The sequence below is a fragment of the Pinus tabuliformis genome, chromosome 8, assembly GCF_031772625.1.
Source record: "Pinus tabuliformis cultivar Carrire ecotype Pingquan chromosome 8, CPIR1, whole genome shotgun sequence".
In the NCBI taxonomy this organism is placed as follows: Eukaryota; Viridiplantae; Streptophyta; class Pinopsida; order Pinales; family Pinaceae; genus Pinus; species Pinus tabuliformis.
The window spans coordinates 114,236,787-114,256,003 of record NC_142294.1 but is presented as its reverse complement, the minus strand read 5'-3'; positions in this window follow the sequence as shown (position 1 = coordinate 114,256,003).

Genomic DNA, 19,217 nt, shown 5'->3' with positions numbered 1-19,217 from the left:
TTTTACAATGTAATGTATTCCAACTTCTTAGTATTAATGAAATGTTTTGAGAAACAATCCATTTACAGGATAAGTGGAATATAGTCCCTCAAGATTTTGTAGCACAAAAGTGTTGTTGCCCTTCACTTCAGCAATTGCTAAAGGACCAAACCATAGGTTATCAAACTTTCCATGCTTTCCCTTTTCCTCCCTCTTGGAGTCCCATCTTAGAACTAGGTCACCTTCCTTGAAGTCCATTTCCCTGTCTTTCTTGTCAAACAGGATTTTCATCTTATTTTGATATTTCTTCAATTTGTATTGAACTTCATCTCTATTTTCATTTAGTTCAATAATTTGATCTATCCTTCTTGAAAAATCATCAGGTTCATCTGTTGAGTTCTGCAAGAATTTTAAAACTGAGAAAGCCAAATTGGTGGGAAAAATTGCATATTTCCCATAGACTAACTGAAAATGAGATTTCCCAGTAGATATTTTTGGAGTTATTATGTTTGTCCATACTACATAAATTAAATGAGAGTCCTGTTAGTGTCAGTATCTTCATCCCTCCATCAGTGATCAAATTTCTATTTCTGCATGCATATTAGGTGTCCCATCCGATCAACTGCATTCCATTAGGTCATGGATCAACTGATGGTAGTGGTTCATTGTCAATTCCCTCATGGAATTTACCTGCTAGCCTGTTTTCACATGTTTAGGTCATTTACTGTCATTTTTGTTTCATTTCATTTACAAAAGTTAGTTTTAGGGTTTTAGTCTCATTAGGTATAGGGTTTGCCACCATGATCATCCAAAACTCAATAAAACATCAGTAGGCACATGAGGTTTTATAAGTTCAGAGAATCATAAATTCACCGATGATATGCTCAATAAATGGTTTTTACCTCAAAACTCTGTTTTGAGGTGAAAACAAGGTTTTTTATTTTATGTAATTTAAAGTGTTTTTATATGTAATAAGTTCTAGTTGCTATCCTTGCTCACCTTGCCAACTCTAGCCACTGCAAACAAAAGCAAAAGCATCAATGCATCAGTTCATCAAGTGATCAAGAAAAGTCAATTCAAATGAAAAATAGAGTTTTAAAGCAAAAGTGACTATGACATTATAAAAGTGGGTTTGAAAGAAGGAAAAATCAAAAGGCATCCATATATAAAGTGAAAGGAGTGCTATTCATCTATTTCATTGTGCAAGATACCCTTGGAGAGCTAAAATCGCGATTTGGAGGCAAATTGAACAAAGGAAGTTGAAAACCCTATTTTCCAAGCAAATCTGCCTGGCGCTGCGCATCAGAGGTAGTGCGCTGCACATCAAACTGGCGCTATGCATCAGTGGGTTTCTACCAGTGTTAATTTACAAGGGCATTGTGCATCTAGAGGGCGCTGTGCATTGGGCCCAGTGCATTGCGCATCAGTCAAAAAGCTGCCAAAACATTCTAAATCACTCAATAACCCTAAAAACGCTGCATTTCTCTTCTACAAGTAAGTCCTCATTGCATTGAATTTTATCTTCTCCATGTCTTCTTCATGAGTTTTGCATTTTGAAACATCAAACCCTAGCTTGTCTTCGTCATTTTCCATTTCATTGTACAACTTTCACTCCATAACCAAAACCAACATCATTTTTCCCTTTTCTATCTTACATTGCCCTAAATCAATCCATTAATCCCATTTTCCATATCCCACCTAAAACCTATCCCTTCATTCCCTAACTCCATTTCCCATTAGTAAAATCTCTTCATACTCATCTCCCTTGTCCTCCCCCATTATCATTTTCCACCATATTATCATCACATCACTTCCTTAAGACAAGCACCAAGCACCATGACAAGAAATAGTGAGTCAAGTTATGAAGAAGAAACATTAAGTGACAGCTCAAGAGAAAGAAATGTATAGCCTAGGAGACCTCATAAGGGTGGAAAAATTATCAGAGAAGAACCTATTAGCATGACTGAACTCCTTGCTTGCCTCCTTGCTACCACTTGTTTCAGATACCAGTCTTTCTTTGAGTTTTGTGAAATGGCTGAGAGGGTCAAATTTCACCATGAGTTAGCAAGGCAGTTTGTGATAAACATGGATAACAATATGGTACATCTTGCTGGGATAAACTTCACTCTTTCACCCACTATCATTGCAGAGACCACAAGAATTCCAGATGTAGGGGAAAAATGGAAAAAAAGGAAAAAAGAAGGATGAAAAGCTCAACATTTTGGCTGATGTCACTTTAGCCCAAAAAGGCAATCAATGAGGGACCCTTGTGCCAAATTTGGAGAAATTTTGGGAAATTTTTGTCATTTTCAATTTTTGAAATTTTACAACACATGAAATTTTGGCTGATGTGCAGCGCCACCGGCTTTGTGCATTGAATTAGTGCATCCTCTTAACAAAAGGCTTATATATTTGGATTCAGCATAAAAAAAAAAAAAGCAAACCCAGAAAGTTTCATCAATTTTGGAGAAGATCTTGGCCAGTAAAAGGGAAAAAAAACACTCAAAAAATGCCCTCTCTACCACTTTTTGGACACACAGGAACCAATCTTGGGAGAATCCACTTTTGAGGGGGAAAATGACCTCCAAATAAGAAAATTCAAAGCGTTCCAGAAACTACACAGGTAGAGCTTTCCAGTAAGCTATCTTGGGCCTGATTTGGTGAAGCGGAAGGCCTTCAAACTCAGCCTTGAAGTGGCACTGCGCATCATGATCAGGGCGCTGCACATCAAGCAAAATTTTGTCAATTTTTCCTAAAAACTTAGAATTTCACCTAGTTTGCTGCCAGTTTGACTTTTTCTTCTTTATTTGGTAAATTGATGATGTAATATGATGTATTATGATGTAAAAATAATGAAAATTGACTTGAGGAGGTAGATACATCAGTTAGAGTTGGTTTGAGGATGAATGAATCAGTTTCCATAGTTTTAGAGGAAAGCTGTTCCACTACCTATTTTTTAGTTCCTAGTTTAGATCTTGTTGAGACAACTCCTTGACTCATGGATTCGACCCCTGATGGCTAGCATAGGTGGTTTGATGCCTATATCTTGTACTTTCTTAGTCATTTGTTAAGGTTGGACTCTTTTGGATGCATTGAGCTTGATTGTAAATCACTTCTGCAGTTTGGTAAGGAAATGAACCAGGGTTTTGCAACATTTTGTGGGATTCTTGTGGTAATGTGTCTTGGCATTGTTTCTTCCTTTGTTATTTAGTTTCTCTTATGTGTATATGTTCCAGCAGCTATTTCTTTCTTCATAACTAAATGAATCAAGATAAATAGGTGGAATCCATTGATATTTCGGTGCTCTGCCTCGAGGATGCATTTAGTTTTTAATGTTTTCTGTTGTTTGAAGAGGACTCATGAACCTTGCATGCCCTCTCCAACTCCTCACTGGTCTTAAAATTACCATCACACCTAATTCAAAGTGCCAAAACACCTACCTACCTCGCCCCATAGAACCTCCTGTAAATATGAGTTCATTTCCTGGACCCAAAGCCACCTTCTTCATTTGATCCAGCAACCAACCATCAAAATCAAACAAAATCCTTTGACCTAATATACCTAGCCTAAAATCAGCATTTATTTTCAGTCATCTCAAGCCCTAGTTTCCATATTCTAATTGAGATTGACAAGGAGAGAGCCCTCTCCCGACCTGGTAGGGCTAGCCACCAGGTTAAGCGTGGTTTGATATTACCCTAGACCTGCCTTCCTTTAGCCTAATGTAGATCCAGGCACTAACAAGTCCCAACTCTTTTGTGATCTGCTAGGGTCTTTTTGATTACCTTCACTAGACTTTTATTTGAGTATTCCGCAAGGCCATCACCTTGAGGGTAGTATGGAGTTGAATGATGTAAAAAAACTTGATATTTCTAGCAAAACTCAATCATTTTAACACTAGAGAATGCTGTTGCATTATCTGTGACAATTTGAGTTGGGCAACCAAACCTAGATAAGATATTTTCTTCAATGAATTTAATTACTACTGAATTGGTAGAATTTCTTAATGGAATTTCTTCCACCCATTTAGTGAAGTAGTTTGTTGTTGTGAGGATCCATCTGTGCTGACTACTTGAAGTAGGATATATTTCTCCAACAAAATCTAATCCCCATTGAAGGAAAGGTGCTGAAATTATTGATGGTACAAGTGGAAGAGCTGCTAGTTTCTACTTACCGGCAAACATCTAACAAGGAACACAACCTCTAACATTTTCCCCTACTTGCAAGAACAATGTTGGCCAATAAAATCCTCCCCTTAAAATCTTGTATGTTTTTGCTCTCCAAGCATAATGTCCTCCACAAAATTATTTATGAAACTGATCAATGATTCCTTCAGTTTATGATTCTGTTAAACATAATAACAAAATATTAAGTGGATCTTTCTAGTACAAATTTGCATTTATGATGCAGTACATGACTGCTTTCAATTTAAGAGTTTTACGTTGGGCTTTGGGAAATGATGTTGGGCATTCAAAATGGGGTAGAAAATTTACACTGTCTTGATACCAATCTGATAATAGAAATTTGTCATCAATATGTAAAGGGCTGATCTAATCTCAAGGTAAAGGTTATTGTGGATTTTTATCTTCGGGTTGAAGAGAAGGTTCTTTTTGATTCTCCCATTCTACAAGGACAGAAGGTTCTTGTGGATTATTCCATTGTAAAATTAGGAAAGGTTCTTGTGGATTCTTCCCTTGTAAAATTAGGAAAGGTTCTTGTGGATTCTTCCCTTGTGCAAGGACAGAAGGTTCTTGTGGGTTCTTCCCTTGTACTTCTAAAATAGAATTGATTCCAAGCACTTTGCAATTGGATTCTACTAGAAGCTTGGCTAATCCTTGGCCTTTTACTAGCTTTGTAGTTTTGATAGTTAGATCAAACTCAAGTATTTGAGTGATCCACCTACCTCTTTTCCCATCAGTGTCAGGTTGTGTTAAAACAATTTTTACAGCACCATTAGGAACATAAGTAGTAATAGGTGAATGTAGGACATTCAGCTTGAAAGATTTAAGGGCTTGAATGAGGGCATAGGCTTGCTTCTCGATTATGTCATACTTAAGTTCGAAATCTCTCATAACCTTACTGAAAAAGGCTATGCACTGGTCATGGGAATCTTCATTCTTTTGTAATAGAACAATAGTAAGGGTTGTTTCTGAGGCAAAAGAGAAGATACTGAATGGTTTAGTATAATCATGGTTGGCCAAGGTGGGAGCTTCAAAGATATCTTTCTTGATCTGATAAAATGCATTCCTAGAAGAGTTAGTCCATTTAACTTCATGATCCTTTCAGAGCATGTCAGTTATATCCTTTACAATCTCTACATAATTTGGGATGAATCTCCTTAAAAAATTAATTTTTCCCAGAAAAGCTTGAATTTCTTTCTCGTTTCTAGGTAAAGTCAATGTTTCAATGGTAGACACACTCTTGGGATCAATTACCACTCGTTCCTTTGAAATTATATGTCCCAATAATTTTCCTTCTTTGATAGCAAACAAAGACTTTTTAGGGTTTAATGATATCCCAAATTTCCTACACCTGTCAAAAACCTTGATCAAGTGCTTTAGATGTTTTTGATCAGATTTAGAAAAAATAGTACTGTCATCAAGATAAATAACCACAAATTTGTTTACTTGACCCATAAAAGCTACATCCATAGCTCTTTAAAATGTTGCTCCAGCATTTGATAATCCAAATGGCATTCTAGTGTGCATAAATGTACCCCAAGGTGTAGTAAAGGTTGTCTTTTCCCTATCTGTTGGATCAACAATTACCTGATTATAACCTGAAAAACCATCATGCATAGAAAGTCTTTGTGCTCTTGAAACCATTTGAAGTAACTGATCTATTTTGGGCAAAGGGTAATTATCCTTTAATGATGCTTTGCTCAAATTTCTAAAGTCCACACAAAGTCTCATTTCTCCATTCTTCTTCCTAATACGAACTAAATTTGCAACCCAATTAGAATATCTAAGAGGGAGAATGATTTGGGCATCTAGAATTTTCTTAATTTCCTTTTCTATAGTTGGTAGAAGGGCTGGATTAATCCTCCTCGGTTTTCGTTGATAAGGTATTGCTTCTGGCTTCAAGGGGATCTTATGTTGTATTAATGAAGTATCATAGGTTTTTAGATCAGCATAGGTTGAAGAAAAAAATCCTTATAATTTTGAAGTAACTTAAGATATTGAATTTTAATCTCAGGGCCTAGAGATGCACAGATTTTGATGCTTTTGACATCATCATTTGTTCCAATGTTAATTTCTTCTATGTCCTCTTCCGAAGAAATGGACTGAGGATTTCAGAGGACATCATTTTGATCAAACAATTTTTCTAAAGGTATCAAGCCTTTGGGAATAAAATTGTTAGACAATTGAATAATATTATGATCAGTAATTTTTGATCTGAAATTTGAAGTATCATTCTCACTTGTGTTTTCATTTATTTCAGATCTATCTTCATCAATTTGTAGAACAGAAAATTGATCTACAACTTGCAGAAAAGATTTCAAATGTTCATCATCTTCAAATATCTGCCAGTGTTTTAGATTGTCTAGGATAGATGGTCTATACTTGACTTGTATTTGGTATAGTAAATTAGTCTGATCACAAATTTTAAATGAACTAGCAGAAAGAATTAAGGCATCTGCATGAATATTCTGATCTCTTGGAATATAAGTCAAATTAAAAGCATCAAAGAAGTTTTCAACTAAATCCCATACTTCATTTCGGTAAGACCTAAGTCTGGGGTGTTTAGTCTGGCAAATATTTCTCACTTGCTTGACAATAAGTTCTGAATCAGTAAAAACTCTTAAGTTTTGAACCTTTAAGCTTTTGGCTAATTGCAATACCAAAAGGAAAGCTTCATATTTAGCCACATTATTGGTAACTTCAAAGTCGAGCTTACATGATTGGGTAATGTTTTCTTTTTCTGGTGATATTAAAACTACTCCAGCTCCTACTCCAACATAGTTTCCATATATCAGTTTGATTTGGTGCTGGACTTTCAATTACATCTTCAATTTTAGCTTGAGTTTCATGCACTTGATTTGAAGAGAGTTCAAAGCAACCAAAATCTTGGTCAATTGCATAAATGGGATGGTTCCTTGGTTGGTCTGTTTTGCAAACAGTGTGCACAAATCTCACTTCTCTATATAATCTTAGTTGTTCTCCCCCATAAACTGGAATAGTAGCATAAGACATATCCATCTGAAGAGTTCCCCCTAATTTGGCACAACAAGACCTAGAAAGGAGCATTCCAAATTTGGGAGGGATATCTGTGACAACTATATCAAGTACTACACTTTTCACTGGGATTTGTGCAAGGGTGACTACTAAATCCTTAATCAGTCCTAAGCAAGGCACCCTTTTAGAATCAAAGGTGTAGAGGTCATGATAGGATCTAGTTATGTCAAGTTTCAAATGATCCATGATAGTTTTTGGCATGAGGTTATGTGATGCTCCAGAATCAAGCATACAATTATACAACATGAAATCATTTGTCTTAAGAGTTACATAGAAAGGAGGCACTATTTCATCTATCATATCTGAGCTAGGGCCAAAAACAACTGTTGGTTTTTCATCTTGCAGACTAATGATATTGCCTTCAGCATCAATCGAGGTATTTTGTATCCATTTGGAGACCTGATTTTTATACCCAGGGTTTTTAGGAAGTTCTGAAAGAGGAATTGTGATTTTAACTCTTTCCAAATCCTTTTCAACATTAAATGTAGTCAAAGTATTTTTATCATTTTGAGGAGTATCAATTGATTGTTCTAATAGTTGAATTAAAGTCGTTTGAGTTTGAGCAGTTTTGGCATGAGGTTCAATTAATGGAGTTTCCTTAGGGGGTATTCCAGGGCCAGGTCTAGGACTAAGGTCATATCTTTTATTCAACTCTGCAATTAAAAACTCAGTGAAGGCATGGTATTTAGAAACTTGTGAAGATTCTTGATCTTCTTGAACCTGATTTTATTATGTAAGAGGAATAATAACTATTTTATTAGGGGAAGTATCCATATTATTTATATCTTCAGTTATGGTCATAGTATTATCATTAGGTTTCAATCATCTATCAACAAAGGTGTGGGAATCTACTGATCATTACTAGGTCTTTGAAGAATTTGTAATTGTGGATTTCTTTTATACTGACCTTGATTTTGATTTTGGTGTCTCGTAACTGTTTGTTGAATTGTCCTAGGTTGAATCTCAATCTTGGAAATTCCATTGGATAGATTTCTAAGAAGAGAATTTATTTCATCTATTTTAGAATCTTCAGTTTTAGTCTTAGAGGAACTAGAAGCCTCTGGTGTCGATTTGAGTTTTCTTTGGGCCTTTTCCTCTTTAGCTTTCAAAGAAGTTGAAGCATCCCTATTTGCTTCTACCTCAATAGCATTTGTTTGCATATCTTCAAGAGTTCTTGAAGTTATGTCTCTCAACATAATAATAAAATCATCATCAAAGGCTTTAGAAAATCTAGACTTTGCTGCTGCTACAGGGGGTTTACAATCAGGGGGCATTTTACGATAAATCTTATTGAATCCTTTGATAAATTCTGATACAGGTTCACCAAGATTTCTTTTAAGTTCATCAAACTCAGTGAGAAAATAAAGAGGATCTTTTTTCATACCCCACTAGTTTTTAAATATGGTTGAAAGTTCTTCCCAATTTCTAATGGAATTTGCAGGTAATTTCCTAAACCAAATTATTACATTTCCTTCAAGTGATTGTACAAACAACCTCATGTAAATGTTTTCTTGTTCAGTATTCATGTTATCTGTAAAGTCTAAAAAGGCTTGAAGATGGTCTTCAGTAGAGGGACCAATTTCCCCATTATACTTGGGAAGGTATTTCAAATATCCAGCTGGGAATGCATCGAGATTAGGAGGTAAGACTAAAGCTGCATATCTAGCCTGTAAAATAGGTTGGAAAGCCATAGTGGAAGGTGGTGTATGAGGTGTTTGTGTGGATGAAGAAGTTGAAGAAGTTGAAGAAGGGGTTGACAAAGGCGATTGAGGAGGTGAAGAACTAGTTGGAGGTGAAGAAGGGGGGGATCTCTTGAAGGATTTCAAAGAAGTCTTAAGAACTGTATTATGGACCTATGGATGAATACCCTCCTTTGTTTCATAGAGTGGATTCGAATACACGAAGAGGGTTTCTTCAGGTTGTTCAGAAGTAGAAGCTTCAGGTTGTCCGAAAGTGGGAGGAAATGAATAAGTGGTAGGGGATATGAAATCTGTTGGTTTGTATTCTGGTAATTTTACACCCAAGTCAAACTCAGTTTTAGGTGATCCTGGTGGTAGTGAGCGTTTTGGATGAGATTCAAATGAATGAATAAGGAATGCTGATTTAAAATCAACTCCCCTGACTAAGAGTTCAACAAGCCTAGGTGATAGGTGGGAGTAATATGGATTGAGTGGAATATTGCTCTAAGGATCAAATGATGTTAAATCTTTAGACTGCAAGACTGAAGAGGAAGAAGAAGAGGGTTGATGTCCCCTTTTAGAACTGGCTTTTCTCAGGATTTTTTAAGGGTCTGACAGAGGATCAACTATGTCAACCTTTGAACGAGATCTGATGTGCTTAAAAGTTGCCAGCTTGAGAGAGTGGAGTCGCCAGGTGAAGGATTTTAACCTTTCTAGACCTTTAAACACCTTAAAGGAATAGAATACATATCGTTGCCCCAGGAAAACTTAATGAAATTCGAATCCCTTGCAACGACGCCAATTTGATGATGTATCTCTGAGATAATTATGGTCAACTATTATGCCAGAGCATCTAAGATAATTGTTTTGGGGCTTTTGTTTTAATATGGGAGACCAATGGATGAAACAGATATAGAACCGATGCACCTAACCTCTTGAATAATATCAATATGTTGGCAGAGGGCTGCTATAAATATTTACATAGTGAAATAGCCTTTGTGATGATGAGCAGAAACAGAAAAGTAATATGATTGCCACAGTTTTCAAATTGAAAGCTAAATAATCGTAAGTATGAAAACCTTTAAACTATGTTTAAAAGGTTCGAGAAAATACACATGAGCTTACCAAAAGATGCTGATGATTTATTGATCTTGAGGGAATTAATTAAACAAACAATCCATTAATTCATTCTCTTTATAGATTATCACTTCAAAAGCTTATAGGAATAGATTGAAATACAATTATTCCTACCTAATTATCTCTACAAGACAGAAATATATGAAGAAAAAACATAAGAATGACACTGGAAACACTTACAGGAAATACAAATTGTGTAAAACAGAATTCAAAATCCTTTGCTTCGTATTAATGATCCAAAAAGATTAATTACATCGGATGTCTAGAAATGCTTCTTCAGGGGTGCAACCCTTAATAACTTGTGAAGAGAGTTATTTATACAATAGTAGGACGAAAAATATACTGAACTTCTTTTACAAAAATAGATTATTTACACAATCAAAAATCAAACTGTCTAATGATCTGACATTATCTTGGTGCTGCATTGTTTGATGACTATCACTGAAAAAGTTGAAAAGTGGTTGAAGTTCACTGATAGTTCCCTCAAAAACTGAATGTTGTTCAATTATTCTTAATCAAGTAAATCTGTTAATTCTTCCTGGCATTTCTGATCTTGGATAGAAATATTTGTTACCCTCCTATAGATTTCATCCATGATGAAGAAAGAATCCCTCAGTGTTTTTACTATGGCATTGTTGATCCTTTGATATTGGTGACTGCAGCTACATGGGTGCCCACTTCTGTTAACTTCTTCACATAATCCCCGATTTCTTTGGCCATTGGATCCTCAGATGCTAGTAGTTTCAATTGTTTCTTTAATGCTATATACTCTGTCTGGTTCCTTTGTTTTGACAGTCAATGTCTTAAGAAAACATAGGTTGGTATGAAAGTCAATTGATGGCTTTATTGCACAGGGATGTTTGGGGAAGAAGTTGTGGAAATGTTTTGAAAGTAATTGCAGGTCGAATTGTGTTGTAGAGGTTCAGGGTGGCATGGAAGGGTTTGATAGGTTTTACTGTGAAACGGGGCGAAAGGAATGAAAACGAGGGTTTTCAGGTTTTAACGGGAAACTTTTTAAATTTGACGCAAAAATTCATATTATGTGTTAGTGTCAGTATTTGCAGCCTTCCTCCAGTGATCAAACATGCTCTTACACAAGTGATTTAAGGTGTCAAGGTCAAATTTTATCATTTCAGTGAGTCTTCAAGTAAAATTTGGTCATTAGGCATTAGTTCTAGGGTGTGATTTTACCCTTGTCAAAGTTGTCCAAATGATGTTCTATGTCACCATTCAGCTGAGTCTACCATCATTCAGAGGGTTTTCATCATCATGTCAAGTTCCATTGGGTCATTTCACACCTTGTTCGTGCTTCAGTTGTGCCTAGGCAAGGTTCATTTCCCTCTCCTAGGGTTTTGAAGCTAATTTCTCTTGGATGGTCAAATCATCGGAAAAGCTTGTATCCTGATGTTCATACACCTTCCCCTATCCTTAAAATACCTTATCAAACACTTCCCATCACTGAGATCCCCCAAATTCCTCATTTTCGCACAAACCCTAGTTTCTTGCTACAACCTGGCAATTTTCTATGGTTGGGCCTGTGTTTTGCCTTTTTGGACCCCTTCCCCTCACTCAATTTCTGAGATTCCACTTTCCCCTACTTCCTAACATCCCTCCATACTTCCCAAAATTTCCTCAAGAATTTAGAAGCTCCCTATCCCCTTCATTTCGCTTCATTTCGGCAAATCCCTTGTCCCACACATCGGGATATGTTTCACTCAAATGATGTTTCTGAGCAATCAAAGATGAATTTGGGAAAACTGAGAGAGGTTTTTGTCCATAACAGACCAAGGAAGAAAAAAGTCCTTCACTTTTTACACAGGTGTTATGGTTTTGAGGAAATGTCAAAAATACAGTTGCCTTGGGAAAATTGATGCACCTCTGGAGCGACCTCAGGAAAATCAAGTTTTCTCCTAGCTCGGTTGGAAAAATGACTTTCTTGATGATCCAAATGATAACTAGAGACAAGTAGCTTTCCAATGAGCTATCATGAGCTCAATTTGGAGTTGAGGAAGGCATTCAAAAGTTGACTGTAACAACACTCTGCCTTTAGGCAGCCTCATTTGGCACAGTTCGACCAGTCTTGGGAGATTTGATTTTTGACAGGGAAAATTAACTCCAAATTACAAAATTCTGATTGGGATGGAAAGTAGACAGGACAGGATTTCCAATGAGCTATCACGAGCTTAATTTGAGATTGAGTAAGGCATTCAAAAGTTGACCGCAACAGCACTCTGCCTTGGGGCAGCCTCATTTGGCATAGTTCGACTAGTATTGGGAGATTTGATTTTTGACAGAGCAAATGAACTCCAAATCAAAAAATTCTGGTTGGGTTGGAAATTATACTCAATGACCTTTCCAAAAAGCTATCTTGTGCTCAATTTTGACATCAGGAAGGCCTCCAAAAGTCACCTGGAAAATAGCGCGACGCACAGGAGGAGGAGCGCGGCGGTTTTATAAATATTTTCACTCCATATGGTCAGTTATACAAGTGGCAAAGGAAGGCAAAGGGTCACCCAAGCCATGTGTCATGTTTTTGGTGCTGCACTTGTAGCTAATGCTTGGCTCTCCACCTTCATTTTGTGACCCTTTGGCATTCTATCTCTTCATGGCACATTCTATATATTGTATGCAAACCATTTGCAAAGCAAATTTTTTTGGTTGGTTGGCTTGTAACTTCTGGGAGACTGTGGGAAAGAAACTTTGTTTCTGCATTGTATATTTTTACAGAGAATTAATGAAAGGCAGCGGCTTTGTTTCATGAGATTTCTATGGTTGTGAGTGTAGCAAGTGTGTCTCTTATGTTTCATATGTATCTTGTTATGTTCCATATTTCATTTCATATTCATTTCTGGTGAAATTTTTCGAATGAGATTAGGTAGAATTCAATTTTATTGCTCTACCTATGGGAAAATTTCGTGTACAGTGTTCATTCTTCTGTTGAAAAGGATTCATGTTGTCCATGCCCTTTTCACCTTCTTAAATCAATCTCTCCATTCCGCCATATCTTAAAACTAAAATTGCTATGCTTTCCGCCTACCTTGCCTCACGAAATAATCTGTGCCTTTATGTTAAGTTCTCTGTTCATTGAGGTCCAGTGGTCCCATAACATCCCAGAAACATAGTCATTCATAAAAATCCCTCCTTATGTTCATTTTCACTTACTAGCCTAAGATAAATTGTTCGTTGGAAAGTCATCTCAGTCCTTTTCATTCATCTATTCACTGATTGTGACTTGGAGAGAGCCCTCTCCTGTTTTGGTAGGGCTAGCTACCAGACTGAGCATGGTTTGTGGTTACCCTGAATTTTTCCTTCTTTCAGCCTAAGGCGGATTTAGGTGCTAACATAGTGGCGACCATACTGGGGATGAAAATGGTTTGCTTGTAGATTGTCTTGCCCCAGGACATATCTCAAGTTCAGATCTGATGTTGATGGTGAACAACGATCAGACATAAGAAGATGGTTGAAATCATTCACCTGGCGACTCCTTTCACTGAAGAATCCAGCAATCGGTGCTTCATGGTGACTCCACTGCAGAGGGATCAGTAGCTTTGAGATTTTTTAAAATGGAGCGGCTTGCAAGAAGATACGCTCCCATGAGCCGAGATCACATCCCAGGCTTCCCAAATAAAATTCCGAAGGTAGATTGGTCAAGGAATCTGCCTACGTTTAAAGATGATGGTAAGAAGGACGCTGCTTTACATCTAGTTCGATTTCACATGCATATTCACAAGTTGAAGGTTGATTTTCCTGAAGATTTCTTAATGAAGATATTCATGGCCACTCTTGAAGGTGAAGCCCAATCTTGGTATGAAAATTTTTCCGCTACTTGCATTTACTGTCTAAAGGATTTTCATGCTCTGTTCATTGAAAGATATAAAGACTCTTATCCATCATTGAATCTAGTTCATGATTGTTGCAAGCATGCTTATGGTTTTATTGAGAGCCTTGAAAAATATTATGAGGATGATAATTTTGTGGATGATGAAATCATGGAAGCCTTGTATGAAAATCCCTTTCAGCAGTGTAAAGACGATTAGGAAACTTTGCAGCAGAATCAAGATCTTTGTACGGTGGAAAATGAAGGAATTTTGCATCTTGACAGTCAACATGAATTACATGAAATAGATCATCAGGTTGGAGAGTTCCATATGGCTGAAAGTGATGAAAGAAAAAGTGTCGTTTCATATTGGTCCATAGAAGAATACAAAGTTTTGGGTCCAAATGTTCTCATGTCATCAGAACAAAGCCTTCATGAAGAGGTAATCCAGTCAGTTCATAAACAACAAGATGAGATCTGCAGTCAAGTAAGTGAAAAGCTTTCTCTGGATGAATTTATGGTAGATGATAAAAATGTTAATGTTGGGTTTCAAGAATCATCCGAAGTTGCTTTTCTCATGATTAATGAATGTGATGAATGTAATGAGAATCTGGCTGTCATATCATGTCAAGATGATCATAAATGTATTCAGACTATAGCTGACCAAACCATTATGGATTCCATTTCATATTCTTGCTCATATGTTTCATGTTTTGAAGTGTTCTTTGAAGGGGAAATCCACCCATCTGCTTGTTCAGAAATTTTTGAGGACCAGGAACATACTTTTTTTGAAGTACATTATGAAGGAAGATCATAATCAAAAGAAAAAGACATCTTGTTTCTTCAGCAGGAGGTAAATCTTCATGTTTTTCATGATCCAATGGAAAATTTGTTGCGGACAGCAGTGAAGGTGATTATTGCAGTATTCAGTGATGAAGGAGATCATGGCCAATTATGTTTTTGGATGCCCAGTTACCAATATCAATTGTTGACCAGAAGATCTGATCGGAAGAATCAGTCAAGAAGCCATCTTCTTGATTGGTTACATTGGCAGTTTGATATAGTTTGATGATATATAGTCTTGTAAGAAATAAAGGTGGTCATGCTCTACCACCAAGCTTTAAGTTTTAAGTTCAGAGTCAAGTTTTTTTTAGTCATGTCAGTTTGCATTGAGTCAGTTTGAGTCAAGTTTCAGTCAATAAATTGAGTCATGTTGGTTTGTCGGAATAATGGACTCCATAGCCCAATGGACAAAAGGCATTGTCTAGCTCTTCCAGAGATCTGCTGTTCTTGGCACCTCCAAGGAGCTACCATCCCCCATTGGAGCCAATGTTAGTGTCAGTATTTGCAGCCTTCCTCCAGTGATCAAACATGCTCTTACACAAGTGATTTTAAGGTGTCAAGGTCAAATTTTATCATTTCAGTGAGTCTTCAAGTAAAATTTGGTCACTAGGCATTAGGTCTAGGGTGTGATTTTACCCTTGTCAAAGTTGTCCAAATGATATTCCATGTCACCATTCAGCTGATTCTACCATCATTTAGAGGGTTGTCATCATCATGTCAATTTCCATTGGGTCATTTCACACCTTGTTCGTGCTTCAGTTGCGCCTAGGTAAGGTTCATTTCCCTCTCCTAGGGTTTTGAAGCTAATTTCTCTTGGATGGTCAAATCATCGGAAAATCTTGCATCCTGATGTTCATACACCTTCCCCTATCCTTAAAATACCTTATCAAACACTTCCCATCACTTAGATCCCACAAATTCCTTATTTTCGCACAAACCCTAATTTCTTGCTACAACCTGGCAATTTTCTATGGTTGGGCTTGTGTTTTGCCTTTTTGGACCCCTTCCCCTCACTCAATTTCTGAGATTCCACTTTCCCCTACTTCCTAACATCCCTCCATACTTCCAAAAATTTCCACAAGAATTTAGAAGCTCCCTATCCCCTTCATTTCGCTTCATTTCGACAAATCCCTTGTCCCACACATCGGGATATGTTTCGCTCAAATGATGTTTCTGAGCAATAAAAGATGAATTTGGGAAAACTGAGAGAGGTTTGTGTCCATAACAGACCAAGGAAGAAAAACCTCCTTCACTTTTTACACAGGTGTTATGGTTTTGAGGAAATGTCAAAAATACAGTTTCCTTGGGAAAATTGATGCACCTCTGGAGCGACCTCAGGAAAATCAAGTTTTCTCCTAGCTGGGTTGGAAAAATGATTTTCTTGATGATCTAAATGATAACTAGAGACGAGTAGCTTTCCAATGAGATATCATGAGCTCAATTTGGAGTTGAGGAAGGCATTCAAAAGTTGACTGTAATAGCACTCTTCCTTTAGGCAGCCTCATTTGGCACAGTTCGACCAGTCTTGGGAGATTTGAATTTTGAAAGGGAAAATGAACTCCAAATTGAAAAATTCGGATTGGGATGGAAAGTAGACAGGACAATATTTCTAATGAGCTATCATGAGCTTAATTTGAGATTGAGGAAGACATCCAAAAGTTGACCGCAACAGCACTCTTCCTTGAGGCAGCCTCATTTGGCACAGTTCGACTAGTCTTGGGAGATTTGATTTTTGACAGAGCAAATGAACTCCAAATCGAAAAATTCTGGTTGGGTTGGAAAGTAGACTCAAAGAAATTTCCAAAAAGATATCCTGTGTTCAATTTGGACATCAGGAAGACCTCCAAAAGTCACTTGGAAAAGAGCGCGACGCACAGGAGGAGGAGCGCAATGTTTTATAAATATTTTCACTCCATATGGTCAGTTATACAAGTGGCCAAGGAAGGCAAAGGGTCACCCAAGTCATGTGTCAAGTTTTTGGTGCTGCACCTGTAGCTGATGCTTGGCTCTCCACCTTCATTTTGTGACCCTTTGGCATTCTATCTCTTCATGGCACATTCTATATATTGTATGCAAACCATTTGCAAAGCAATTGTTTTTGGTTGGTTGGCTTGTAACTTCTAGGAGACTGTGGGAAAGAAATTTTGTTTCTGCATTGTATATTTTTACCGAGAATTAATGAAAGGCAGCGACTCTATTTCATGAGATTCCTGTGGTTGTGAGTGTACCAAGTGTGTCTCTTATGTTTCATATGTATCTTGTTATGTTCCATATTTCATTTCATATTCATTTCTGGTGAAATTTTTCGAATGAGATTAGGTAGAATTCAATTTTATTGCTCTACCTGTGGAAAAATTTCATGTACAGTGTTCATTCTTCTGTTGAAAAGGATTCATGTTGTCCATGCCCTTTTCACCTTCTTAAATCAATCTCTCCATTCCGCCATATCTTAAAACTAAAATTGCTATGCTTTCCGCCTACCTTGCCTCACGAAATAATCTGTGCCTTTATGTTAAGTTCTCTGTTCATTGAGGTCCAGTGGTCCCATAACATCCTAGAAACACAGTCATTCATAAAAATCCCTCCTTATGTTCATTTTCGCTTACTAGCCTAAGATAAATTGTTTGTTGGAAAGTCATCTCAGTCCTTTTCATTCATCTATTCACTGAGTGTGACTCAGAGAGAGCCCTCTCCTGTTCTGGTAGGGCTAGCTACCAGACTGAGCATGGTTTGTGGTTACCTTGAGTTTTGCCTTCTTTAAGCCTAAGGCGGATTTAGGTGCTAACATTATGAACAGTAGGTGGTTTATCGGGTTGAGCGGGGAGGCAATTTCCTAGGCCGTCACAACGCTTATGAGGCGAAGGCGGTATTGAGGAGGGGTCACCTGATCTATCTCCATGATTGACACGTAGGCTTTGGGGTTTGGCGGAAAATCGCTTTTTCGGGTGGGTAACGATCGACCATCGGGCGTGGCCGATATGGCTGTTGGCCGTTGGATGAAGGGGATGGTAATCAGATGGCAATCGGGCAAGGGAAGCACGCGGGTGATAAAAGCATGTGTTTCGAGGGGGTCCAAAGCTTTAATCCTCGGCGGATTGGGATTTATTAATAGGTTAATGATGGGTTAAAATGATCGAGCAGAGCTTAATGAAGGTTTAACTTAACTTCAGGTAAAGGTTGGGCATCAGGTGAGCTGATATGGCTTTGCATCATCGGATTTGGGCGCAGATGATCGGACAGTAGTCGGGTGGTAGACTAGCACGGAGGAAATGGACAGAGGTTTAGGGGGTCAACTATAGTTTATATTTAAACTAAGGGCTGGGATATTTATTTAGGGGATTTAATTAATATAGGGGAAAAGTGACCCGGATACAAACAGGAATGCAAAAAAATACAGAGATAACCATAAACACAAAGATGCTGCAGAAATAATGCTTCATTTCATTAATGTAAAATACTGAAATATTCTTACAAACAGAAATGGAAATAAACCAGTTAGGGCGATGGTAGCTTATCTCTAAGAAGAGATGTGGTGGCTACATGCATCTAAACTGTGTTACAATGAGGCTCGAAGGCCTATTTATTGTTGAGAAACAATGGAAAACCAACGCAACAAATTATAGAGATAACCATAAACACAAATATGCAGTGGAAATAATGCTTCATTTCATTAATGTAAAATACTGAAATATGCTTACAAACAGAAATGGAAATAAACCAGTTAGGGCAATGGTAGCTTATCTCTAAGAAGAGATTTGGCGGCTACATGCCTCTGAACTGTGTTATAATGAGGCTTGAAGGCCTATTTATTGTTGAGAAATAATGGAAAACCCTTAACATCCCAAAACCTAACCCTAGAAGATGAAACGCCAAATTGTGGGCCCTGTTTTGCGTAAGTTGGTACATCAACTTCCCGGGGTCCTAACTTTGGCACCCAATCTCCATTTGACGCGTACAATAGCTTGTTAGAAAGATCTATTCGAGTACTACAACTTTGGGAGAGAAACATCAATCCATGGACCCATGTTGCTCCCAGATTTCCCAAAAAACGTAGTTTAGGGCCTCAAAACGGCTTCAGAAGTTTAGGACCCAAAAAACTGCTAAAAATAGTAAATTGTGCTACAATTATGGAAGCTAAAAAAACTGAAAGAGACAGTTTTTGGGGTCCAAGTGGGATAGGTGGGTGGCCACCAACATCCACCTGGATCATTCCTCCCCCCTTAGGAAGCAATGGTCCCCATTGAGTTGAGTTCCTCCATTTGCTGAACTTGGTCCCTGGTGAGTTGTTCTGCAATCTCTGATATGTCCAGTAATGGTGTGAAGCATGGTCGAGGGTGTTCCACATTGAACACTCGGTGCAGGCGAATGGATGGAGGAATGCTGTGCTCCAAAGCATTGATCCCCATAGCCTTGGTACTGCTGTAAGGACCATGTCGGAGTGGTCTAAGCTTTTGATGGGCTCTTGTAAGGCATTCTTTCTGCAGATGTAACCAAACTTTGTCTCCCACCTGAAACTTGTGTGGTAGCCAT